This window comes from Dromiciops gliroides, chromosome 2 (genome assembly GCF_019393635.1).
Source record: "Dromiciops gliroides isolate mDroGli1 chromosome 2, mDroGli1.pri, whole genome shotgun sequence".
In the NCBI taxonomy this organism is placed as follows: domain Eukaryota; kingdom Metazoa; phylum Chordata; class Mammalia; order Microbiotheria; family Microbiotheriidae; genus Dromiciops; species Dromiciops gliroides.
This window is the reverse complement of record NC_057862.1, coordinates 156,647,399-156,674,687: the sequence shown is the minus strand read 5'-3', so window position 1 is coordinate 156,674,687 and position 27,289 is coordinate 156,647,399. Positions and strand designations below refer to the sequence as shown.

At 41.3% G+C, this 27,289-nt stretch overlaps 1 protein-coding gene across 1 annotated transcript in view; it reads right to left on the bottom strand.

The window, feature by feature from the left end:
• LOC122738426 (thrombospondin type-1 domain-containing protein 4-like) overlaps nt 1-20,906 on the bottom strand; it is a 406,762-nt gene extending 385,856 nt beyond the window's left edge. The window contains exon 1 of the mRNA XM_043980469.1: nt 20,685-20,906. The gene's annotated coding sequence lies outside the window, so the exon portion shown is untranslated. The remainder of the gene's footprint in view (nt 1-20,684) is intronic.
• Between the last annotated feature and the right edge of the window lie 6,383 nt (nt 20,907-27,289).

The window sequence follows — 27,289 nt, the reverse complement described above, 5'->3', positions numbered from 1 at the left end:
AAAATATTATTATCCACATTTTTACAGAAAAGGAAAGTGAGAAAGGTTCAAAAAGGTCAAGTGATTTGCCCAAGGTCATACAACTAACAAGTTATATAGCTAGAACTCAAATTCCAGATTTCTGACTGTATTCTGATGCTATTATATCAAAGCCATTTCAAGACATGAATCAGGAAAAGTACCTTCCAGGAAACCAAGGGAAGAAGTTCAAGCTAGTTATGTAGTCAGTGTAGAACTACTAATAGAGTGAAGGATTTGGTGAGAGTTAATTGTTATTGTTGACCTCACCTTCCTTGAAACTCTCTCCTTCATTAAGCCATATGATAATATAGTGTTATATTCATAAAATATAGTATAATTCAATGCTATATTATATAGGATATATAATACATATAGTATAATATATAATGCTGTTTCCTTTTATCTCTAAGATCATTCTTCCTGTCTACCTCTGTCTCTTTGTGTCCCTGTGTGTCTTTCTGTTTCTGTCTCTCTCCTCTCCCCTTTCTTCTCCCCTCTTCCCTCTTCTTCCTTCTCTTCTATTCTCTCTCCCTTCCTCATTCATTTTTACTCTTTCCACTATGGCCTTGATGTTAATTGATTCTGCAAATCTGCATTTCAAACTCTGTCCTCTCATCTCACCTAAACTCAACCCCACATTTCCAGTTGCCTACTGCACATTTTAAGTTTGATACTTTGTAGTAATTTTTCAGGTAGCTAAAGGGCTTAAAAAGTAATCATAACCTATATCTGATTGCTTATCACCTCAGGAAGAGGGAAGGAGGGGGGAGAGGGCAGGAAAGAAGGATAGAATTTGGAACTCAAACTTTAAACTAAAATGTTTAAAATTTTAAAAAGTAATGAGATCAGGGCAGCTAGGTGGCACAGTGGATAGAGCACCCGCCCTGGATTCAGGAGGACCTGAGTTCAAGTCCGGACTCAGACACTTAACACTTACTAGCTGTGTGACCCTGGGCAAGTCACTTAACCCCAAGCGCCTCACAAAAAAAAAAAAAAAAAGTAATGAGATCTTCTGTTTTTAATGAAATGTTTTGTTTTCTAGCACTTATTGCAATGCATGACACATAATATATACTTAATAAATGCTTGTTGATTGACTGATTTATACCACCTTCACTTCCTAACATATCCCTGCCTTTCTCCTTTGTAACAAAGAATTTTATTTTGCAGGGCAATGACAACAAAGTGATTTGCCCAGGGTCACACAGCTAGTAAGCGTCAAATGTCTGAGGCCAGATTTGAACTCAGGTCCTCCTGAATCTAGGGCCAGTGCTTTATCTACTGTACCACCTAGCTGCCCCGCAAAGAATTTTTTAAAATGGAAAAAGCAGAGTAACATAACTCATACATCAACCAAGTCTTAGAGTATATTAAATGCCATACATGTCACTCCACAGGGTTTTGTTCTTTTTTTTCTTTTTTAAAAACTCAATATGTGCGAAATTTCCTCCCCTCCCAACTCCTCTATTTCTCTTCTTGATATAACCAACCAATGAGATCTGAAGCTTCAGAATCATCCTCTCTTTCATCACCTATATCTAGTCATAAATTTTTACCAATGCTTCTTTAGTTCTCTGATTAGCCCCTTTTCCTCTATTCAAACTTCTAGTGTCCTCATCTGCAATGACTATATGCTACAACTGGGTTACTTGATCACTTCCATTGTCTCCTAACTGCTCTTCCTCTAGGCTCCCCTCAATCCAGCCCAGCCCTAGACAATACTGTCAGATTATTCTTCATGAAGCATTTCTTTCATCATGTCACTCCCCTGAACAAACAAACAAACAAACAAAAAAACCAACTGCTTCCCATCACATATAGAATTTTTCAACTTGTAATCTAAGGCCTCATCTCATCTATCCAATCTTGTCTCTAACTAATTTCCAACACAAAACTTTAATGCTAGTCATATTGTCCACTCCCTATGTGCCTTATTCATTTCTACTTCTTTCCTTTTGACCATGGTATTCTCTCCCCAACATTACCACAACACCCCTACATTTTCAAATTCCACTCATCCTTTGAGTTATACATCTTCTGTAGGCTAAGCCTTGGCAATTGCAATTATTCTAGATTGGAAATTCCAAACTCTCCCAAACTGAAGACAACATAGTTCCTTCACGATCGAGTTGCACTTGACTTTTAGTCTTGGTTCCAATGATTATGTCTCTTTTATTATAGGAGTTATAGTTTGTTGACCATCTAATCTAACTCTCTACTGTAACAGATGGAAAACAAAGGTTAAATGACTTATCTAAGCTCACCCAGGTGTCAAGTAACAGATTCAGAATTGGGTAAGGGTCCTCTGACTCTAAATCCAAAGCTCTTTCCACTATTCCATACTGTCTCTCTTCCTTCTGAATGAAGTAGAAGATTTTTCAATCATCTTTTTCATATGATCAGTTATTTTTTGTTATGTTTTTTGCAGGGCAATGAGGGTTAAGTGACTTGCCCAAGGTCACACAGCTAGTAAGTGTCAAATGTCTGATGCTGGATTTGAACTCAGGTCCTCCTGAATCCAGGGCCAGTGCTTTATCCACTGCATCACCTAGCTGCCCCCTCATATGGTCATTTATACAAGGGACAACAACATAAAACACAATCATGCTTTACTTTCAGCTCTTAACTGCCTATACTCTAGTAATCACAGATCATTATTAATTATGAATAGATATTTAAGCTAGTCTGCATAAATGTTATAAATTCTGCCAATTGTACCAGTCAGGTGTCCCCTACCACCAGCCCTCAGAGCAACTCTGACCTCTCCATATCATCCATGTCCTGAACAGATGATTTCTGTATCTTCTTGACATTTCCACCTCTCCCATGGAATTCCTGGGTCAGCTCAGCCTTGAAGTTCACATAGGCTCACTTTATCATTGTTTCTTTATTGCTCCCATGGGCTTAACTCATCCTTTTTCCTCATTCCTGATGGTTTCTATAATTACCCTCCCCCTTACCCAAACATCAGTTCATTAGCCAGGAAAGAAACCTGGGTCAGCTGCTTGGAAAACAATCTCTGTTCTCTACAATAATACACTGAGTCCATAACATGGATTCCTACAGTCATCTGAGCTCTTTTCCACATGTCCAAATCATACCCATTCTTCAAAGTCCAGTTAAATCCCTACCTCTCCATGAAGGCTTTTCCAATTTCTCTGACCCCCATTCCTATCTTCTAATGTTGATCTCCTAATTTTGAACTCCCAGGGGGCAGCTAGGTGTCACAGTGAATAGAGTGCCAGGCCTGGAGTCAGGAAGACTCATTTTCCCCGAGGTCAAATCTGGCCTCAGACACTAGCTGTGTGACCCTGGGCAAGTCACTTAACCCCCAGTTGCCTCACTAAAAAATAACAAACAAAAAAACCGAAGTATCCAAAAAATGTTATGGGATGCTTTGATAAGCAATGGTCCCCCATAAATGAAGGCTCAATGGTCATTTGTTAAAGTTATTATAAAGGAGATTCCTACTCAGAAACAAGTTGGTTTAGATGGTTTCTAATTCCATCACCTAATCAATCTGGACACCTGCTAGAACTCTCTTTTACTGACAAAAGCAAAGCAGTAAAAAAAATCTTAATTTGCCTTCATGATACTTTCATTTCTTGAAAGGCTTGGGGAATGATAAAAGCAACTATTGTTCTGAACTGGATTCTGACCATCAAAGAGAAAACAGGTTAAAAAAGCATTAAAGTAGGGGCAGCTAGGTGGTGCAGTGGATAATGCACTGGCCCTGGATTCAGGAGGACCTGAGTTCAAATCCAGCCTCTGACACTTGACATTTACTAGCTGTGTGACCCTGGGCAAGTCACGTAACCCTCATTGCCCCGCAAAAATAAATAAAAATAATTTTTTTTAAAAAAGCATTAAGGTGGTTGTGATGCTGGTGTTCATTTTTGGCACGCTGGTATAAATTCAGTCCCTGGCTGTTTGGAATAGAATATGGAGCAGAGACTGAGTGAATAAAGTTGAACAAGGGAGGGAGGGAGGAAAGGGAAATAGGGAGAGAAAGATGGATTAGTTATTAAATATATGCAGAGTAGGAGTAAAATACTAGAGAGTAAGTAGGAGGATTATGTGTATTCAGGTGTAGTCTTCCAGAGCTGACTTATGAGAACAAAATATTACAGAGTGAATGCCAGGTAAGAAAAGTGTCCAAATACAGACGTGTGAGAGCCAATTGTTGTGTATCTGCATGGCAGAGCTCTGCACTCAGAAGTCTCTATGTGGGGAAAATAGAGCTCTCAGGGAGAAGTCAACAGACCAGAGCTCAGATGTGATCATAATTAGTAGCAAGTAAAGAAGTACTCTGAATGCACGAGAGTGGATCTGTAAGATACAGGATGGAGGAGGTATGACTAGACAATAAATTATTTTAAAAATTAAGTAGGATTTTTAGTAGGAGGCTCAAACTGTATTAACAGTGTGAGGTGGAACTTCACAAAATCTAATATAATTCTAGGTTGTATTAAAAGAGAAAGACCTAGATTCAAGTCTCATGTGACACACACTTATTAACTATTTGACTCTGAGAAAGCCAAGTAACCTCTCAGGGCCCCCAGGCAAATCTCCAAGACTATAAGTTTCAGAGCCTGTACTCATTGGCATTGATAGAGTGAGTTTACTCATTGGCAATTTGCTCTTTCAATGAAATCATAGATATAATTATTTTTGGTTTATTTGTTTTTTAAGGCATACATAGCAAAAGAAGAGAGAGTTCTGCTGCTTTCTTCCCAAGTCAGACTATATCTGGATATTTTACTAAGGATATTGAAAATCTAAAATGAAACCATGGATGGGTGACAGGGTAGCAAGAAGACTGGAGTCCGTGATATATGACAGTCTGTTGAAGGAAATATGGATGTTTAGTCTGAAGAAGAGAAGACTCAGGGAGGGGGTCAGGGTAGCCTTCATGTATGGAGAGACTAGTAACACTTGTACTAGCCAGAATTCAGAACAAAATACCATCAATATTGTTGTTATAAGCATTAATATTAAAGGCAGAAATAAGGAGAAAAGACGCTGATATCCTTACCTAAACCTTTTTGTTCTTGCCACTAGATTCATCTGCATGCCAATCATGGATCATCTTGGGACCTGAGGGGTCCCACAGCTTCTGTGAAGTTTTGTTGAATGGAGATCCCTGAGAAATAGGGTTTGAGGACATGGACCGAGAAAAAGGGATTTAACAAAATGTAAAATGAATTTACTAATAGCAAGTCAGATAGTTGTCTGGAGTCAGGGATTATAAATTAACACCAGAAGAGAAGTGGTTAAAAGAAGAGACTTAACAGACTTAATTTTAGCCTGGCATATTCTTCTAGCATTTGTCTTTTGCCTGGACAAATGTGGTGACTGATGGCCCTAGGAAATACACAAAAGTGTTCTCCACTCTGGGCATTGAATTATCTCTTCTGAATGTTATGTCTTCATTCTGTCAAGGTGTCTTTGATGAATGTCTCCACTGGTCTCATGGCCAATGAGGTGTTTTCTACAACCAACCATCTTTAAGGCTTTAGCTGTTTGGCCTCTTTAGGGCCATCTGATGCTCTTTGCTGCCATCTACTGATTTCTGATATCACCTGCTGGGAGAAATGACAAGTAAGCCTCTCCTTGATAAAGAACAGCTAAAGTACTGCCCCATTTCATATCATATTTAATATATATTTAATATATCTGCAAAGAATATAAATTAATGGGTTTTGTGCTACATTTTCTCAAACATAAACTTCACTGGACTCTGGGCTTAAAAACAAATCAACAGCTTTGTCTTGTCCCTGAAACTTCACTCTCTCCTTTCTTTCACTAACAAAGTTCTTAGAAAAAGTTGTCTACTGTATACCTAGAATTTTCATTTGTTTATAACTTTGTCTCTCTTCAATACCTTTCAGTTCAGTTTCATCCCAACCCCTCTACTGAGAATATCTGTTAAAATGTCACCAATTGGGGGCAGCTAGGTGGCACAGTGGATACAGCACCGGCCCTGGATTCAGGAGAACCTGAGTTCAAATCCAGCCTCAAACACTTAACACTTAATAGCTGTGTGACGCTGGACAAGTCACTTAACCCCAATTGCCTCACCAAAAAAAAGTCACCAATCAGTCCCAAAGGACTATTGATGAAACATACTATCGACCTCCAAAGAAAGAATTGATATTGATTGAACACAGACTGAAGCGTGCTATTTTTTACTTTCTTTCATTTTTTATTCAAGTTTTTTTGTACAAAATTACTAATATGGTAATGTTTTATATCATTGTACATGTATAGCCCATATCTGATAGCTTATGCCACAGGGATGGGGAGGGGAGGGAGGGAAGGAAGGATAAAAAATGGAATTCAAAACTATAAAGAAAAATGTTTATTATATTGGATTTGGGAGGACCTGAGTTCAAATCCGGCCTCAGACACTTGACACTCACTAGCTGTATGACCCTGGGCAAGTCACTTAATCCCCATTGCCTCACAAAAACAAAAACAAACAAACAAACAAAAGGAAAGAGCCTATCTATCCCAAACCATAGGATCTTTGGCAATAGAACCAGAGAGTTAGTATAGACAGGGACTTTTGAGGTTTTCTAGTCTAACTCCTTCTGTAAGGAAAAGACATCCATAGTTGTTAAGTGGCTTGCCAAGATCACACCAGTAGTGTGGCCAGGATTTAAACAGGTCATCTGACTCCAAATCCAGCAGTCCCACAAGATTATCTCATCCAATCCCTTCATTTTACATATGATGAAAGTAAGGACCAGAGAGGCTCAATTACTTGCCTAAACTCACACAGCAAGGTAGGTTTCAAAAGTAGGTTGAAGCTATCTGGCTCCTGTTCCAATCCTCAATCCACCATGGCATGTAAGACCAAATCATGACTATTAGGGTAAGGAATCTTCTAGGGGATTCAAAGCCCTTGAAATATTTTGAGGAAGGTAATGACATAATGACAATAGTACATTAGAGATATTGATTTCCAAGGTGGTTTGTAATAAGGAGAAATGAAAGGTAGTTTATTGCAATGACCCAAACAGAAGAAGCAGAAGGGCCTTGAATAGGTTGGCAAAAATTAGAAATACAAAGTGAAAGTCATTGTGAAGAAAGCAGAATTTTAAAAGCCTAACTGAAAGGCCACCTCCCCCATGAAGCCATCCCTCATCCCCCAACAGATAACTGGCATCTCCAACCTTAGCCCTCAAATGGTATTTTGTTTGTACCTCAAATGCATTAATCATCCACTATTTTTGTATTAAACTTGTCAACTTTTCTACATTACTGGAGCTTTGGACGGGCACAGACCCAGATTCAGCACTAAAGGCTTATTAATAATTAAGAACGTTCTCAACAATCTCTCTATGGCTCTTTCCTCCACCCAGGTTATCTTTCTAGGATAATCATGATCTGACATGTCTTCACTCTCTTTTGAGAGTATGACTCCACTCTCACAACAACCTGAGGCTTCCAATCTGTATTTAAGCAGAGCATCTTTATTTAGGATAGTTGTGAAGAGAAAAGAGACTCATTTCACCGCACTTTTATCAAAATAATGTGAAATAGAACATATCTCCTGACGAGTTCCCATTTTTCATTTCCCTATTCCTGTAGGTTTCAGTCTCTGAAAAGTCACAATACTAATTTGGGAAATCTAAGGCAGGGGCTCTCGACCTAGAGTGCATGAATTTGTTTTTAAAATAATTTATAGGGGGAAGCTAGGTGGTGAAGTGGATAAAGCACTTGCCCTGGATTCAGGAGGACCCAAGTTCAAATCCGGCCTCAGACACTTGACACTTACTAGCTGTGCGACCCTGGGCAAGTCACTTAACCCTCATTGCCCCACAAAATAATAACAATAATAATAATTTATAACTGTATTTCTATATAATTGGTTTCCTTTGTAATTCTATGTACTTTATTTTATGCATCTAAAAACATGATTCTCCATGGGCTTCACTAGCCTGCCAAAGGGGAACCCCTGATCTAAGGAAAGTCCCTGTAATTAGGGCCCTGCTGGACAGGTCACATGCCTTTAATTCCAGGTCCCAGACCTTTGTCACAGTTCTTGACCCTCTTTTAAGGTTTAGAGTCTCACTCCTGCTATCCTCACCTATTCAATGGCTCCTGCTTTCCTTCCTTTCAGCTTGGTCTTCAAGCTCCAAGTCTGGCTCAGGCACTTCTGGCTGCTTCTCCCTCAGTTGGCATCTGTTGCCAGCTACGTTCAGTCTCCGACTTCTCTCATCACCATCTCTTAGAAGTCTCTTTCAGCAGCACCCCCACAGTTCCCTTCTGCCATATGCCTTCAGTCCATAGCATTCTGGGAACAAAATCTTCTCCTACCAGCACCATGTTCTCTAAAGCTCATTGGCTGTGTGCCTTCCCCTCCTTCTCTACCAACTCTTACAAAGGGATGGTAGAAAGAAAAAGGATTATTGTTATTTCCACACAAGCACTGATACAATTTTTGGTGTATATTTCCTAATCCCCTGCTAGATTGTAAATCCCTTCAAGACGGAGAAAGTGTCTTATCGAAACTGTATACCACCCCCGAGTATCTAACACAAGGCTCAGCGTATATGGCAAACATTTAACAAATGACTGCTGAATTCAATTGAAACTCCTCAGCCAAAGGTTAATGTCTAGCTACATTCATATGTTGCCAGACCACAGGCCAGAGTACATATGGTTCCATGCCATCACTACTACAAACAATGTGAGCACAGTCTGCCCAAGATGGGAGGTCTGGCCAATAAATACAGGAAAAGCATCTAGGAAAACCAAGCACTCCAATGTCAGAATTGCCTTTGAAAACATCAGCCTTACTTACAGGGAGACATCTTACACTCCCACCCTCCGAATCCCTGAAAGCCAAGATCAGACGAGCTTCAGTGAGCCTCAGTGAGCCTCAGTATGCCAGATGGGTTGAAAGCTCTGTGCCCACCGACTCAGTTACTAAACAAATATTTACTGAGTGCCGCCTACGGCCACAGAGCCATTAGCCAAAGTGAATTATTCAGAAGCAAGTGTGAATGAGTGACGGGGAAGAAAAACTGCTGCCTTCCAACAAACTTCTCCCCCCTACACCCCGATAAGTTTTAATAACCGTCATTGTAGCCTTGACTTGAAGCAATAATCTCAGGTCGTATTTAGTGGGAGACAATTTGATCTGTTATACAAAAAAGAGTTTTCTAGAGAAGGGAGGTTCTTAGATACTCGAAAGGGGGCCAGAAATGACTGTGAAGTCTTACATAGAGTATAACACAGTAGGTACTTAATGAACATTTATTTGCTAAATGAATAAATGGTAAAAATTCCCAAAGAGAACAATGAAAATGAGGCTACTTAGCTGGATGGCCAGATGTTGAGGAATATAGAGATGCAATTCATGCTTCAAATATGGATTGGATTACAGCAGGGGTTCTTAACCTGGGATCCACAGACCCAGCTGGGTTAGGAGTGGGATAGGGGTTATGAACTTAATTCGTAAAAAAAATTACATTTTTATTTTTACCAACCTCAAACTAAAATTTAGCATTGCCTCCAATTATTTTTTGTTTATTTTTTTTTGTGGGGCAATGGGGGTTAAGTGACTTGCCCAGGGTCACACAGCTAGTAAGTGTTAAGTGTCTGAGGCCAGATTTGAACTCAGGTCCTCCTGAATCCAGGGCCACTGCTTTATCCAGTGCGCCACCTACCTACCCTGCCTCCAATTATTTTTTAAAAAATTATTCTGAGGGGCAGCTAGGTGGTGCAGTGGATAGAGCACCAGCCTTGGAGTCAGGAGTACCTGAGTTCAAATCCAGCATCAGACACTTAACATGTACTAGCTGTGTGACCCTGGGCAAGTCACTTAACCCCAATTGCCTCACTTAAAAAAAAATTTATTCTGAGAAGAGATCTGTAAACTTTACCAGATTGTCAAAGGTGTTCATGTCACAAAAAAAAGTTAAGAACCCCTCAACTAAAGGAAACCTGAGGTGTATTAAACTAATTTAGATAACTGTTGGTACACTTGACTCACTATTTTTTAAAATTTTATTGATGGCTTTTGTTTTTAATAATTTTAAAACAAAACATATTTTAACAATATATTTTTTTCCTTTCTGGAAATATTCCTTCTTCTCTTCCTCTATGTCCTCCTCACCCCTGCTTCAGCATCTCCAAATTGAATTCTCCCTTGTAACGAAGAAAAAACAATTTTTGAGCAAAAACACCAGTAATTGTACCCAACAATGTCTACATTATTCTGACCTAAAAATGGCAGTTTTTATTTATATAATACTTTAAGATTTATAAAGCAGCTTACATACATTACCTCATCTCATCCTCACAACAACCCTGTGAAGCACGGACTGCTAGTACACCTATTATACAGATATTGAAACTGAGGTTTAAAGATGTCAAATTGCTAAGGGTCACAAAGCTAGTAAGGGTCTGAATCAGGATTCAAAACCAGGTTTTCGGAGGGCAGCTAGGTGGCGCAGTGGGAAAAGCACCAGCCCTGGATTCAGGAGGACCTGAGTTCAAATCCAGCCTCAGACACTTTGACACTTACTAGCTGTGTGACCTTGGGCAAGTCACTTAACCCTCACTGCCCCACAAAAAACCAGGCTTTCTTCACTCATAACTCAGCATTCCATCCATTCATTTACATTCCCTCTGGTATTTCCCTCCCTCTCTGTATGTGGCTCACTTTTGAGGAACATGGATTAACACTGCCATACCTGATGGGCATATCCCCACTACCACACCAATGCCTTAGGTCACCAAGTGTGCCTTCACCCAAGTGTGAGGGGACCACGTAGGTGGGTACCCAGGAACAAGGAAGAGGAAGCTGAAAGCAGCAAAGCAAATGTCATTTTACCATGTAAAGAGCACTGAGCAAGAACACCCAATACAAGTTAATCGAGACTGGCTTCGTCAGACCAGAGTAATCAATCAGACCAAAAAGGCTGAAAGGGTCTGCAAAATTTATACTTCCCTATAGTTCTCCCAATTACAAGAGAATTCAGTGCAAATAGAGGTGGCCTGTGGATAGGATGACTTCAGAATACTCCAGTTTGTTTTGTGTGGGCAGTGGTCCACACCACCAAAACCACCATTCTGGGACTTATCCCAGTAGTCTCCATAGAGAGGCCAAGACCTTATTCTGTGCCAAGGAGGCTCAGCCTGAGCACCTGGGTGACAAATCAAGGCATCTTGTAAGAAAAGGAGAAGCTGCACATTGCTGCCTTTTCAATGAATCAGACAAAATTAAATTAAAAAAACAAAATTTTCTCTGCCATCCCCCAGACAAAACTGTATGTATTCCCAACCTTTGGGTGGGGTGATATTGTACCCATTTTTAAAGTTCTATAGAGGAGAAACTATGTTATTTAGTGGATAAAGAACTAGCTTTTGAGCCTGGCAGACCTGGGTTCAAATCCTGCCCTGACTTACTGGCTATATGACCTTAGGTAAGTTACCTGATTTCTCAATATGGTAGGCAACTTTTTTTTTCAGGGTGGGGGAGGGACAGGGCCAAGAGGGTTCAGTGACTTGCCCAGGATCACACAGCTATTCAGTGTCAAGTGTCTGAGGTCATATTTGAACTTGGGTCCTCCTGAATCCAGGGCCAGTGCTTTATCCACTGCACCACCCATAGAATTGCTTTTTAATAAGATTTTGGTTTTGCATTGAAAATAGGGACTTTGTTGTTAATGGAAGGGGTGAGAGTGGCAGTCTTAGAACAGGTTCAGAATGGAAAAGTCAATTGTATATGTAGAAGAACTTTTGGCACAATGGATAGAGTATTAGACCCTTGATTTTCCTGGATTCAGGAAGACAAGTTCAAATCCTGCTTCAGGCACTTACTAGCTGTGTGACCCTGGGCAAGTCATTTAACCCTCATTGCCCCCCCCCCACACACACACAAAGGCAATTCTATCCCTAGCTCACCAATTAACTCATGAATTCAATTGCTATTAAGATGGTCCTGTTTCCTTCTATAAATAGCATATGAAACAGAGCCTCAAAGAGTCAAACAAGCCATCGGGACTCTGCATTTGTGTCTCAAGAAAAACAATCAAACGGAGGTGGAAAGGACCTCATCAGTTCACATTCATCTATGTACCTTCACTATCTTATAAAAGAGAGTGAAATCCTCAGCTCCCATCTAAGGGATTGAACTGCAGTTTCTTGTGTTCAGGGGGCAGAACTCAGATCAGTGGGTAGGAATTACAGAGAACTAGAGTCTGTTTGAAATAATGAAAACTGCTCTGCCCCCTAATGCAGTCCAGAAATGGAATGTGCTATTGCCTCAGGAGGTAGTGAGTTCACCATCACTGGGAGGTCTTTCAGCAAAGGCTGGATGACCACTTATTGAAGAAAATGTAGAGTGCATTCATATTTCTATGGGTTGGACCAGAGCACCCATGAGGTCCCTTCCAACTCTGGGACTTGATGATTCCTCCCACACAAATGTTCTTTCCTCCAAGTGAAAAACGGTCTCTTTGTATTTGCTGTGCCAAAGTATGTGTAGCAGTGCACAGATCTGGTCAGGCAAGAGGCCAAGGCCAGGGGAGACCAGGCATTTGTCAGGGTCCATTTCAAGCTACAGGTCTAGGAGGCAGAACAGTTTTCATTATTTTAAGCAGAGTCTACCTCTTTCTCAGAACATAAATATGTAGGGTTCCAGTGGCTTGCTTGACTCTTTGAGATCATCTAGTCTACTCTCTGCCCCCCACCCCCATTTAACAGATGAGAAAACTGAGCCTGAAGAAGAGAAGTGACTTCCCCAAGGTCACATGTATAGTAAGTGGCAGAGGCAGAACCTTGACAAGGCCAGGGAGCTGTGTGCTCTAATGAAAAGGGAGCTAAATCTAGGCATCAAAGAGAGTCAGCAAGGCACAGGGGTGGGAAACAAGGTAGGAAAAGTAGCTAGATCTCAAAAGTCAAAGCAGAGGAGGCACATAGAGGTTAGGACATTTAAAAGTGACAACACTAGAGACCCTAAGTGAGGAAGCATGGGGTAGTGGAAAGAGCTTTGGCTTTGGATTCTGGGTTTGAATTCTGCCTCTGACACTTACTACCTATGTGACCTTGGGAAAGTCACTTCTCCCACTTCAGGCCTCAATTTGCTCATCTGCTAAATGGGGGTGGGTGGGGGATAGAGAGTGGACTAGATATGGGGCAGCTAGGTGGTGCAGTGAATAGAGCACCAGCCCTGGAGTACCTGAGTTCAAATCTGGCCTCAGACACTTGACACTTACTAGCTGTGTGACCCTGGGCAAGTCACTTAATCCCAATTGCCTCAAAAAAAAAAAAAGAAAGAAAAGAAAAGAGTCACAGAGAGTGGACTAGATGACCTCTAAGACCTCTTCCAGGTCTTAATCTATGATCATAAAAAAGGCAAACCTTTAAGGAAGAAGTTGTTTTGCCCTCTGTTCTCTTTTATTCTACTCGTAAAGTAGCTCTAATTACATGAACTTAGAATATATTCTTGGGATTTAGAACTGCAGGTGTGGGGAAGGTGAGGTGACCATGGCTAATTAAGGGAAAGGATCAGTGAATGGCAGCTATAGACGGGCTCAGAAAAGCCAACCAATCCCCTTCCAAGATACAAGAGTCCCAAAGGACACAAACTCAGGCACTGACTTTTAGGAAAAGGATGTGTCTACCACATTATAACTTGTTCAATATGATCTGAAGGTTTCCAGGAAGGAAACAGATAAACTCATTGCGGAGGATCTTGTTTATCAGTTTTCCTTTCAAATTAAACTTTTCTTTCAGTCTTTCTCCTCCCTCTGCTAAACAACATGGCTTAGTGGGATTCTGAGAAAATGGAAAAATAAAGGAAATGGCATTTTTCTCCAACCATAATCACATGCCAATTTATCCTTGCCATAAATCAAAGACAAAAATTTGACTTTCCTCCTGGGGTTGCTACAGATTCAGAGAGATAATACCATAGTTCACTTTCCTGCCAGAGCTCAAAAAGAGCTGTAGCCTAAAGGGTTAACATCTCATTTCCTTTCCCCCTTTTATGTCTTAATCCCTATCCTGCCCTGGGTACATTCCAAACCCACCTGGAACAGGTCACAACCCGTAGGGAGCCCACTACTGGCCCTTCCTTTCCCCTGGCAGCAGATTAGATGGAGCTCTTGTTAATCACTCATTACATCTGTCCTAAGAGATGACCAGGCCCCCAAGCATGCAGGCAGGCAGCCAGTACAGAACCCAGCTGGAGCCAGGAGTGCACACGGGTGCCAAAGGCCTGTTGGCTGAATGACACCCTTCTGAGACAAGATATGCACAGTGCTGGGCTTGACTGACTGCCCAGCAGGGTCATGCCCAGGAGAAGAGGGCATCAGGTAAGAACCCTAATAAGGATGCCATGGCAGAACCCAAAAAGGATGGCAGACAAAGACAAAATACCCTTCAGTTGCCCAAACACAATAATAAGAACCTACTCTCCTAATATGAGGCACTATTTTTTCAAGGCAAACACTAAAATAAAACTATATTCACGTCCTCTGTTTCTGAGGAAGAAAAGCCATGGAGTGACCGAGACATTCTTATCATTCAGTTGGGGGAAGGTGGAGAGGCGATGTGGTGGCCTAGTGGACAGAATATTTGGGCCTAGAGTTAGACACACTTGGCTTCAGATCTCACCTCAGAGAGCTACCAGGCCAGTAAGGTACATAACCTGTATGGGCTATGTTGCCATCTATGTTGCTGGTCAATTCTAAGGACCATTGTGATTGGTCATCTGTCCTAAAGCTAAATGTTCTTACATTCAATTATAATATGAGTTCATTGATAGTAGGGGACTACCTTGCTTTTTTTTCTATTTGTATTCCCAGCTTAGAGCACAGTGCTTGGCACACAGTAAGTTCTTAATAAATGCTTTTCCATTCCATTTGGTTATCTCATTCAATTTTTATAAGCTATCATTATCCCTATTTCATAATGAAAAAAACTGAGGCACAGAGAGATTAAGTGATTTAGCCAATATCACACAATTACTAAGGATCAGATTTAGGATTCAACTCATTTTCTCACTCTAAATCCAACACTCCTTCTGTTCAATAACAATGCTTACCCATATCACACCTACCTTTCTCATGTGTAGAATGCCCTTTCCCCCAATCTCCATCTTCTGAACTACTTCATCACTCTACATCTGTCTCCTCTTATCTGTTCAGGCTATGTCTTTCTTGTTTTACAATCCACAATCTAGGACCACTTTCCCTTGCTAGCTTGATTGCATGCTAACACTAAGGATTGAAGTAGAAATCTACATAAAATGCTTTGAAAATTCACATGTATGGCACTTTACAGTTTGCAGTGCAATTTACATGCATGTCCTCATTTGAGCATCAATATTATTATTACTTTTCTCTAGCTAAATTGTGCTCCAGCAAACCAAAATGACTTGCCAGCCCTTAATGTATGCAAAGATTTCCTGCTTCCTTTGTTCATGTGGCTGAAATACCGTCTTTCAACCTTCCCTACTCTTCACTTTGGAATTCCTTTTCAACCCTTAAAGTCTAAAATAGGGGCAGCTAGGTGGCGCAGTGGATAGAGCACTGGCCCTGGATTCAGGAGGACCTGAGTTCAAATCCGGCCTCAGACACTTAACACTTACTAGCTGTGTGACCCTTGGCAAGTCACTTAATCCCAATTGCCTCACCAAAAAAAAAAAAAAAAAGTCTAAAATAAGTGTCATCTCCTCCATGAAGTTTTAAGTTGGAAATGCTCAGAAAACACTTCACAAGTCCCAGTGGAAAGGATATTGGGAAAAAAAGAGTTATCAGAGGAGACTTTGAAAGGCAAGTGATAGCTGGATTTTAATGGATGGGTAAGAATTCAAGAGGGCAGAAAATAATGTAAGTCGGCTCCATAAAACACAGCATTTGATATAGATCAGGGTAGATGACAAATCACATTGTTCTTTAAAGTGCAGCTGGGGTGGATGACAAGGGGCAGGAATTCTGAGAGTGAATGAAAGCAAGTTCTATGAAGAGGCTGAGTAGGAAAAGCAATGCCCGATTGGGGAGGGATGCAAAATGCCAGCCAAAGTAGTTTGAATTTACTACAAAAACAGTTAAGGAGTTACTGACAAATTTTTAGCAAAAAGACCAAAACTATACATAAAAAAACGAATCTAGCAGTAGTATGACCAATGGATTGAAGTAGGGAGAGGGTGGGGAAGAAATCACCTTTTGGAAGGCCATTACAATAGTTCGGGGGTGGTACTAGTGAGAATAGTAATAGGTATGAGAGATGGTACAGACACTGAACTGACAGGATTTAGTAACTGATTAGACAGGAGTGTTGAGAAAGAGTGAGAGAAGGGACAGAAAGGTAAGAAAATGAAAGGTGGTACCATTGACATAAACCCTGAAGACAAAAGGAGGAGCAGTTTTAGGAGCAAAGATAAGTTCAGTCTCTGATGTATAAAAGCACCCAAGTCATATCCAGGTGGCAAGCAGAGATGAGGACCTAAAGCTCAGAAGAGAAGTTAGGGCAGGAGATCCAGATTTGGAGCTCATTTGAATACAAGTAATAGCTGAAGCTGAGCCCACGGGAATAGATGAGATTGTCAAAAGAAGGAATGAAGAAAGAAGAGAGACAACCAAAGACAGAACCAAGGAAGGGATTCAAAGTTCTGAAGAAGGGACATAGCCAAAGAAGCAGGGAGGGGAGAACATCTTAAAGACAAATAGAGTCTATCTGACAATTTTGCCTAGAGCCAATACATCCTGCACCCAAAGAGAAGCTGCTTCTTCTCCAGAGAACACACCAAGACATTTTGAGACCCTGAGCAAAAGATGCACCAGATGGATATAATATTTTTTTTTAGTGAGGCAATTGGGGTTAAGTGACTTGCCCAGGGTCACACAGCTAGTAAGTGTTAAGTGTCTGAGGCCGGATTTGAACTCAGGTACTCCTGACTCCAAGACCAGTGCTCTATCCACTGCGCCATCTAGCTGCCCCGATATTAAATATTTTAAAGCAAAAACTTTGCATATATGCAAAAGCACAGAAAAAAGAGAGCAAGTAGAACAAGAGAAGAACAGAGAAAAACAGGGAAAGACAAGAAAGATGCAGAGGAGAAAATATGTGAGGGAGGTCAGCTCTCCCCTTTGGGTCTTCTCTAACTATTCCCTTTTGGAAAGTTGAACTATCCTCATTTGAAACTATCAGCCCTGTCTAAATGAATCACAAATCACTCACTATCTCCTGCAACCAATCACTATTCTAAGCTCCGCCACCAACACATTTAAATGCCTCAGACATTTCCACTTGGATATCTCCTTGCCACTTCAAACCCAACATTACTAAGCTAACCAAAACAATCATATTTTTATGAGTTATGACCTGCTCTTATTCCAGACTTCCCTATCTCTGTCCATAAAACTGCATTGCAGTATATAGCACTGAACTTGGAGTTGAAGGATCTGAATTCAGATCCTGTCACTACATGACCCTGAGCATGTCTCTTAACCTCTCTAGGCCTATTTCCTCATCTACATAAAATGAGGAGTCTGGATTAAGTGATACTTTACAACTCTAAAAGAAGTCTCTGTAAGCATAAAATGTCCCAGTCAGGTATAGTGGAGAAAGAAGAAAATAAGAAATGGAAGAGAGGCGAGATAGAATAAGACACCAAGTCCTGCTGATTCCTCCTTGTAATGTCTCCTTTGTCTCTTGCTATCTTTATCACTGCTAGTACTATAGTCTACACACCCTATTATCCCTTGCCTAGATCATTGAAATAGCTTCCTAACTTGTTTCCCAATCACTAGACTCTCCCCAATCAAATCCATTCAACGTGACCCTAAATACATTTTCCTCCAACTTCACTTCATTCCTGTTAATCCCCTGCTCAGAAACTCACTCCCCATCAGCTACTGGATAAACTCATAAACCTGACATTTGAGAATCTTCAGTGCGCACCCATACTATTTCTTCAACCTTCCTACCTTCCCCCAATCCCCTCCCTAATATGAATCCTCCACTCCAGCCAACCAGATCTATTCACTGTTTTCTAAACCTGCTGTATAATTTCCACCTATGAACCTTTGCTCTACCTCTGCAATTCGTTCCTCCTTCTTCAAGACTCAACTCAAATCCTACATTTTTTAATATTCCTTCTTTATCATGCTAGCCCCAAATCACTACCCCTTCCCTCTAAATTCCTATATCACTTTAGTGTCAATTACATGCAATTGGCACCTATCCTCCCTTCCCTTCTTCACTTGCTGAATTCTTAGCCATTCTTTAAAATCAACTCAAATGCCAGGAGCCCAAGCTCCAGGAAGCCTTCCCCGTTTCCCTCAGTGATCTTTTCCCAGACTTTACATGGTACTCTGCTTTGTTTTGTGCCACTCTGGTTTTGTCATGTAACATTGTACATACACTAAAGTTATTTTCATTTGTCTTATTCTCCCTATTAGACTGTAAGCTCCATGAGAACTTTTACCTTCACTTTATGTCTCACCTAATGCTCAACCCAGGACGGCACACAGTAATGAATCACTGCCAAATTGATACACTGACTTCTGTTTATTATTAAATAACGTTTTGGATACACATTATCTTCCCAACTATATGGTGCCTTTGGAAAGGGGGGGGGGTGTCATTTGCATTTTTGTATTCCCATGGCATTTAGCCCATGTTTTGCCAATAACAAACATTCATTGTTTTGATTATCTGAGGGAGAGATGCCTTATTTCAATCAATCCACCAATCCACAAGAATTAATTGCCCATAATTGCACTGGAAGTACAAACACCATAGTGAGATTATCCCAGTTCTCAAGAAGCTTCATTCTACTGAGAGATACAGTAACTTTACAGATAGTATTTTACACATGGTATGCATACAAAATAAAAGTACATAGCGATGGGAGGGTATGAGGGACACTAGCAATAGGGAATCAAGAGGCAATACCTCTTAAAGGAGGTAATATTTAAGGTGAGCCTTGACAAGATCTAGGAGTTCAAATTGCTGATCGTGAGGAGAGAGGGCATTCCAGGTATCTGAAACAACCTGTGCAAAGTCACATAGCAGCAAGATGAACTCTCACATGCTGAGCCTTTTCCCTAACCCAGGGGGGGGTTCTTTACCATGAATAGATTTCAGGGGGATGGGAAAAATTACACTTTTATTTTCACTAACTCCTAACTGAAATTTAGCATTTCCATTCCTAGAATGGCAAGGAGTACATTCCATTCACTAGACTGCCAAAGGGGTCCTTGACACAAAAAAAGGTTAAGAACCCCAGCCCTAATCCTTTTATAGCAGGGGCCTCTTGTATAGCAGTCCATTCAGGAGGATTCCATCTTTCCTGCCTAATTCTCACTGCTTAATTGCAGAACAGGAGTTGATGTTTGAAAGGGGTTCAGAGACATGAAATAAATGATATCAAAAGGAATGCATGGGCACAATATACTGAAGATCACTGCATGGGATTGTTCTGCTCTCATTTCAGTAAGAATAAAACCCACCTAAATCAAAGACCACATGCCCACACCACCACCTTAGTCAAATAAGTTGAAAAACAAGTCACAAATAATGACTATTAGAGATCTTACAAATCTAGTCCAACTCCCTTCTTTTACAGAGGAGGCAACTGAGTTTCATAGTTTAAAGCACATTCTTAGAAACCCAAATTGATTGCTTCACTCGCAGAGGGAGGGTTCCAGACCTGAAGAATTCCATAGGAAACTAAACTTTTATTTTTAAAATAAACTGTTAAGTTGTTTGAAGACAAAAGTAGCTCTGCCCGGAGCCAATTCTAAAACAGGGCACAAAGAGGGCAGGTATTTTGAAACAAACTTTGGAGAGCTCACCAGAGCTGGAACGGACAGTGAAAAGAGATCCAGAACATCATAGAAAGCTGACTGTACAGCTTAGCTGAAACTAACACACACTTGCAACAGAGGCTTTTTGGAAGTCAGGGGGTTTTTTGTCTTGTTTTGTTTTGTTTTTTTAAGAGGCCCCCTCATATCACGGAGGCCCTAGAGTGGAGCTTGGTTAGCTTATACCTAAATCCAGCACAACTCTCCCCAAGCCAGGAGAACAGGCGGCCCCATCCCCTGTACGCAGGGACGCCTTTGGAGTGGGGCGGGCGGGAAGCGAGGGCTGGGTGGGCAGGGTCTGCTCCAGCCTCCACCCGGCGGTTTGAGGCCCATCCCCTCTCCGGGCCAGGGCTGCAGTGAGTAAGGAGACCCTGCCCCGGGGAACTGGAGAACGGCAAATTGCGCCAGACTGGCCAAGCCTGATTGAACTTGATTGAAAGTTAAAGACCCTGCAAGGAGGCGCAGAGCAAAGGCACAAGCTCCAGGAACCCCGGTCACGGGACAAAAAGATAAAAGAATGGACACCCACAGTGGTATAGACACACGCACATAAACACAAGGGCGCACGCACATGGGATCCCCAAGCCCCGAAGCAAGATCGCAGGGACACAAACTCTAGGGCACCCAAGGTGACACACCCACTCGCCCGCGCTGTTCCCAAGTACACACACACACATACACACACACACACACACGCACACACGCACACACAGGCACACGTTCCCCGAGACCCAGAGCGGGAAGCGCCCCAGCACTGGAAGCCACTGCAGTGGCCAGGGAGAGGGCAGCGGCGGGAGGCGCGTGGTTCAGGCTGGGCGGGCAGCTCACCTGGCGGTCAGTGTCCGGGAGCAGCCGGAGCGGCTCGCCTTGACTTGCCTTCCCCTGCCTTGCCGTGCCTCGCCTCGCCTCACCTCCTCGTGCTTCCCGGAGCCTGGCAAGCGCTGCCCACTGCCGCATGGACTGTGCCCCCCGACCCTGGCCCCGGCTGTGCCCACTGGCCCGGCTGGTCCGCGCTCTGGCTCTGGCTGCTCGGGCAGCGGGGTCGGGCACGCTGTGCTCTGGCTCCTGATTTCTGATCCCCGCTCCCGGCTACCTCCGTCCTGTCCCTCCTCCCTCTCCCGCTCCCCCGGCCTCCCGCTGTCAAAAGGCGCCCCCTCCTGCCTCCCCCTGGCGGCCGGCTTGGGCAAGGGCATCCCCTCCTCAATATCCCTGACTGGCTGAAGATAGAGGAGCCCTGGGCATGGGTGACTGAGACTGTACCCATAAAGAAAAAAATCAATGACTTAGGAACCAGAGCTGTCCCTTCTCTCCCTCCTCCTGCCTTCCTGTCCACTTCCCAGAAAAGGTGACACTGAGAGAGATAAGACACTTATTAGCTGTGTGACCCTGGGCAAGTCACTTAACTCCTGTCTGCCTCAGTTTCCTCAACTGTAAAAATGAAGATAATAATAGCATCTACCTCCCAAGGTTGCTGTGAGGATCAAATGAGATAATATTTGTTTAAAAAAAAAGGGCTTAGCACAGTTCCTGGCACATAATTTAGACATTTAATAAGTGCATGCAGGGGATAGAGAGGGGGGAAAGGGGGGCAGCTAGGTGGCGCAGTGGATAGAGCACTGGCCCTGGATTCAGGAGTACCTGGGTTCAAATCCAGCTTCAGACACTTGACACTTACTAGCTGTGTGACCCTGGGCAAGTCACTTAACCCCCATTGCCTGCAAAAAACAAAACAAAACACTTACTAGCTGTGTGACCCTGGGCAAGTCACTTAACCCCAATTGCCTCACTAAAAAAAATTTTTTTTAATTAAAAAAAAAAAGAAGTATTGGGAAGAGACTGAATGACCCCAGGGTTCTAACCTCCTCAGTGACATTTTGGGGGCACTGTCCCATTTGAAGTGTCTCTCTCGATCTCACTCTCTCTCACACACATACACACACACACACACACACACACACACACTCACACTCACACACCCTTCCTTAGGAGTGAGACACAACAGCCTGAGGGATTCATAGTTTTCCAGTGTTACTCTACCATTTTCTAACTAACAGGTGCCATTTAACCTTCTCAGGATCCTTGATGCATGAGGAACATTTTCTATTGAACTGTGGATTCTGAATGCAGATTGAACCATACTATTTTGACTTTTTTTTTTGAGGTTTTTCCCTTTTACTCTGATTCTTCTTTCACAATGTGACTAATGTGGAAATATGTATAATGTGATTTTACATACATAAACTATATCAGATTGCTTTCTGATAAGGGAGTAGGGAAGGGAAGGAGGGCGAAAAATTTAGAACTCAAAATCTTATGAAAACAAATGTTGAAAACTATCTTTACATGTAAATGGAAAACAATAAAATGCTTTTATGATTTAAAAAAAGAATGCCTGTTCTAAAGCTATGACTGCAGAAAAAGAAGATAAAGAAAATGAAATCGAGATAAGAAGATACCCAACCAATATAGCTGAATGTTCCAAATAAGTATCTTCCCTCTAATACAACTAGTAATGGCACCAGGGGCAAATTGTTTATTGTCTCTGAGCCTCAGTCCCCTTATCTATAAGATAAGGATAATAACAACTGTAACCCTATCTCACAAATCAGTTGTTCTGGGGCTCAAATGAGATAAAGTATGTGTACAGAGCATATGTGTGTTACCCGTGTATTATGTGTCCTCATGGGGCTCTCTACATGTGGTTCACAGGATAGAATGAAAAGATATCTCTACAAGTTTTTTTCTTTTTTTTTTCTTTTTTTTTCTTTCTTTTTTTTTTTAGTGAGGCAATTGGGGTTAAGTGACTTGCCCAGGGTCACACAGCTAGTAAGTGTTAAGTGTCTGAGGCCGGATTTGAACTCAGGTACTCCTGACTCCAGGGCCGGTGCTCTATCCACTGCGCCATCTAGCTGCCCCTATACACGTTTTTTTCTATCCATCCTTCTCCAAAGGAGACTTTGATTCCTGCTGAAGAGGAGGGAAAGCAGGAGATTGGGACTATGAGGTTGGCCACCTCAGAGAAAGGCTAGTAGGCTCAAATTATATTTGTCTATTCCTATAAATAGCTAGGAGAAATAATTTTTACATTCAAGTTGTACTACTGGTCAATATCCTTTACTGGTGGAAGAATGCCCCAAGTTATATATCTAAAAATTGGACTCACTTCCCACCAAATGCTGGTTACACAAAGACTATACATAGAGAATAACAAATAAACCCATTTCTTCAAGCCTATACCAAACAGAAATAGAAGTAGAAACAGTTAAGAATATGCCTCACAATACACAGAGTGAATGAACTCTCCCACTAGGAACAAGATATCTCAGCTCAACTGAGAGAGTACCCAGATCTCACACAAGGGAAAATTCCCCAAAGTCTCTAGTGTGATAAGGAGAAGATAGGGACATCATAAAGAGGCAACTCCACTACAGGTTGGCTTCTTCCCAGAGTCCTTTCTGGCTGCTCTCCCTTAAGGGAATATCAAACCAGGCATATCCCTTCTGTCTAAGCTTGAAGTCAGAAGACCAAGTTCTCTCCTCCCCAGAAGACCAGGTTCTTACCAACACTACCCCTCATTCAGGTGAAGACCACTGAATAAACATTCTCCACCAGTGAAGAAAGACATACTGATAGACTTGAGCACAGGCTTACATATTTAAGATGCTTTGCAGACTTTAACATGTCTATTACATGGTCAGCTCTGGCCTAGGTACTGTGGCTGATACAGAAATAGAAATACAATTTTTGTGCTCCAAGACCTTCCAATCTTGTTTGGGAAAGGGTATCAACACTGAAAGAGCAAAAAACAAAAAGAACCCATAGATAGATAGACAGATATAGATAAAAAGATTAAGATATAGATACATATGTGGATATGTGTATACACACAGGTATGGGCATATATGTGCATGTACACATGTGCAGATGTATATACACTGTGTGCATGTGTGTACATGCATGTATGTGTGTGTCTATATATACACTCATATAGATGTATAAACATGTGTATGTATAATCTTAAGTGTTCATCTGAAGAAAAGGTCAAGGAGGCTTAAGTAGTCTGAGGAAAGGGGATAGGACTTCACAGCCTATAAAGATGAGTAAAATTCCACTGGGCAGAAAAGACAAAGGAAGCCTTTGGGGGAAAGAGTGAAAACCAATCTGAGCAAGGCACAAGGGGAGGGCATAAGTATGCTCTGTGCTGGGGATCCTCAGGAAGGTTGATCTGACTACAGCAGTGTGAGACATAAGGTGGAACAGAGTGAGGCCAAATTGTGGAGAGCCTGAAAGTGAGGCTTAAGTTTGGGTTGTATGTTTTAGGAAATAAGGCTCCTTAAAACAAATATTCTTCATCCTGCCCAAAGTGGGTGATTGCGGACTACAGAGGCACTTCAGATCAGAATTGTCTGTGTTCCAAGGAAAATCTGGGTCTTGAGTATTTTTCAAGGTGAAACAGAAGCCTGCAGGGTTATTTTTGAAAATGTGGGTCCTACCATGTAACAGTGAAGGTAATGTTCCTAAAGCGACCTGACCACAGAAGAGGCAGGTGTAGCCAGAGCTATGGAGGGGGCCCAGGACCAAAGAATAAATGCAATAGCAACACTTCACAATCTTTTAACACTTTAGGGTTTGCAAAATGCTTTACATAAGTTATCTCACCTGATTCTCCCAACAAACATGAAATATGGTCAATAGGGCAAGATAAGGAAACTTAAGGTTAACTGACTCGCTCAGGGTTACCCAGATAGTAAGTATAAGAACTAGAAAGTGTCAAAATAGAGACTTGGACACTGCTTTTCTGACTTTAAATGCAGTACTCTTGGATGAAGAGGAAAAGGACAAAAAAAGAAGAAAATAGGTATGGGCAAGGGAGAGCCAAGGCAAAACAAAACAAAAAACAGATTTAGAATTGGAAGGATCTTAGAAATCAAGTCCAACCTTCTCATTTTACAGATGAGGAAATGGAGACATGAAGAGATTGATTTGTCCAAGGTCATGCTGAAAGCGAGTAGTAGAGCCAGGATCCAAACTCAGATTATCTGAGCCATAACCCAACAAAAAGTAATAGTAGTGTGACAGGAATAGTGATAATGGTGGTAGTAATAGTCATAGTAATAAAGTAGCAGCAGCAACAGTAGCAAAGAGAGAAGAAGTGAAGCAGCAGTAGTAATAATAGAGCAGTGGTGCTGAAGGTAGTACTAATAAGTAGAGGAGCAGTGGTGGGGAGGAGGAAGAGGAGGAGGAGTAATGAGGAAGAAAAAGAGGAGGAAGAAGGAGGGGAGGGGTGGTGGTGGTAGTTGGTGGTGGTGGTAGTAGTGGTGGTAGTAGTAGTGGTGGTGGTGGTGGTAGTAGTGGTGGTAGTAGTGGCAGTGGTAGTGGTGGTGGTAGTAGTGTTAGTAGTGTTAGTAGTAGTGGTGGTAGTGGTGGTAGTAGTGGTGGTAGTGGTGGTAGTGGTGGTGGTAGTGGTGATGGTAGTGGTGGTGGTAGTGGTGATGGTAGTGGTGGTGGTAGTGGTGGTGGTAGTGGTGGTGGTAGTGGTGGTGGTAGTGGTGGTGGTAGTGGTGGTGGTAGTGGTGGTGGTAGTGGTGGTGGTAGTGGTGGTAGTAGTGTTAGTAGTAGTGTTAGTAGTGGTAGTAGCAGTCAAGTGATGAGGATTGGTAGAGGATGGATGAGGAGGAGGAGGAGGATTGGTAATAGTAGTGGAGAGGAGAAAGAGGGAGAATAGTAATGGTAGTGGTGGTATTAATAGCAGTGGTAGAAGTGAAGGCATCTAGGAACGCTCAGTGGATAGAGTTCTAGGCCTGGATAAGTCATTTAACCTCTGTGTGTCTTAATCCATTGGAGAAGGAAATGCAAATCACTCCAGAATCTTTGCAAAGGAAACCCCATGGACATGACTAAACTGAACAACAACAACAAGTGGTAGTAGTAGGGCCAGGGAGCAATGAAGATAGGGTAGGAGTGGAAAACAAGAAGAGAAAATGGCAACCCCAAGAGACAGAATCAAACGGGTTAGGGCTTAGGCCACTTAACTTCTTACCCTTTATCAAAGGTCAAGGAGGTGCCCTCCAAGATTTGTCTTGTTAAATTGATAGTTAAAGAATTTTCACATCGATCATCTCAAATTGATCAGGACAACAACCCTCTCAGAACTACATTATTATCCCCATTTGACAGATGTTAAAACTGAAGTTCAAAGACATAAAGACTTTCAAAACATCACACAGCTAATAAGTAGCTGAGTCCGGATTAAAGCTTGGGGAGTGTGACTCCATATCAGTTGTATTATCAGATCAAAAGTGGGAAGAAAAAGTAATAAAATTTATACACTCTGATGGAGCACTTTAAGATTTACAAAGGGCTTTCCTCACAATAGCCTTGTTGGGATGTTGATATAAATAGTACAGATTTCATTAGTGCAGTGTGCTGGTCTGGTAAAAAGGACACGCTGAATTTGGAGTTAGGAGCCCTAAGTCTGATAGCTATGTGGCCAGATTCTTTAACCTTTATGACCTCCATTTTCTTCATCTATCAAATGGAGATGTCTATACCTCTTTCCTTTCAGAGTTGGTGTTAAACAACAACAAAAAACTTTGCAATCCTTTGTACACAGTATGAACGTATATATACACATGTGAGTGTATAAAGAGACATATATAGACATATACACATGTATGAAATAGATACATGCATATGTAACATATATAATGTGTATACACACACATACAATACACTTAGCTACATGTGTGCATGTGCATTGTGTAGAGGTACGTGTACATGTGTATGTACATATAGCTTGCATATGCATATCTGTTGTGTGTATTATTATATAAAAGATGTAAACCTATAACATGATGTATAATTATGCAAATGCTCCTCATTATATTATGCATAATTTATGTGTGCTATATTTCTATATAAATGTTTGCATTTAAATATATGTATATAATATAAATATGCTATATAGAACTAAAGTTATAGAAATATATCATGCTATAGCTATTACATGATATAATTAAACCATATTATGTATAATTATATGATATAATTACATATTATATAATATCTAATTTAGATGAAAATATATGTAGAAATATATTTACATAATATATACTATTGTTATACTATATAATTATACTTCTATATAAATAGTTTTATATAATATATTTATATATCAATGTATTTTTGTGTGTATATACACAGGTATAGGATACATATTTGTATGCATTCATGCAAACACATATATAACTACATAGTCTCTGGGCCCACTTTTCAGGCATAGACCTATCACATCTTCCTCTACTCTTAGGGTTCTCAGGTATTCTAAGGAGGTGAAGTATCACTCTTCTTATCCCCAATGACTATGCTCCTTTATTTGGGGGCTCAGTGACTAGAACCCCATTTGCTTTTACAAAGAGATATTTACTTCAAAG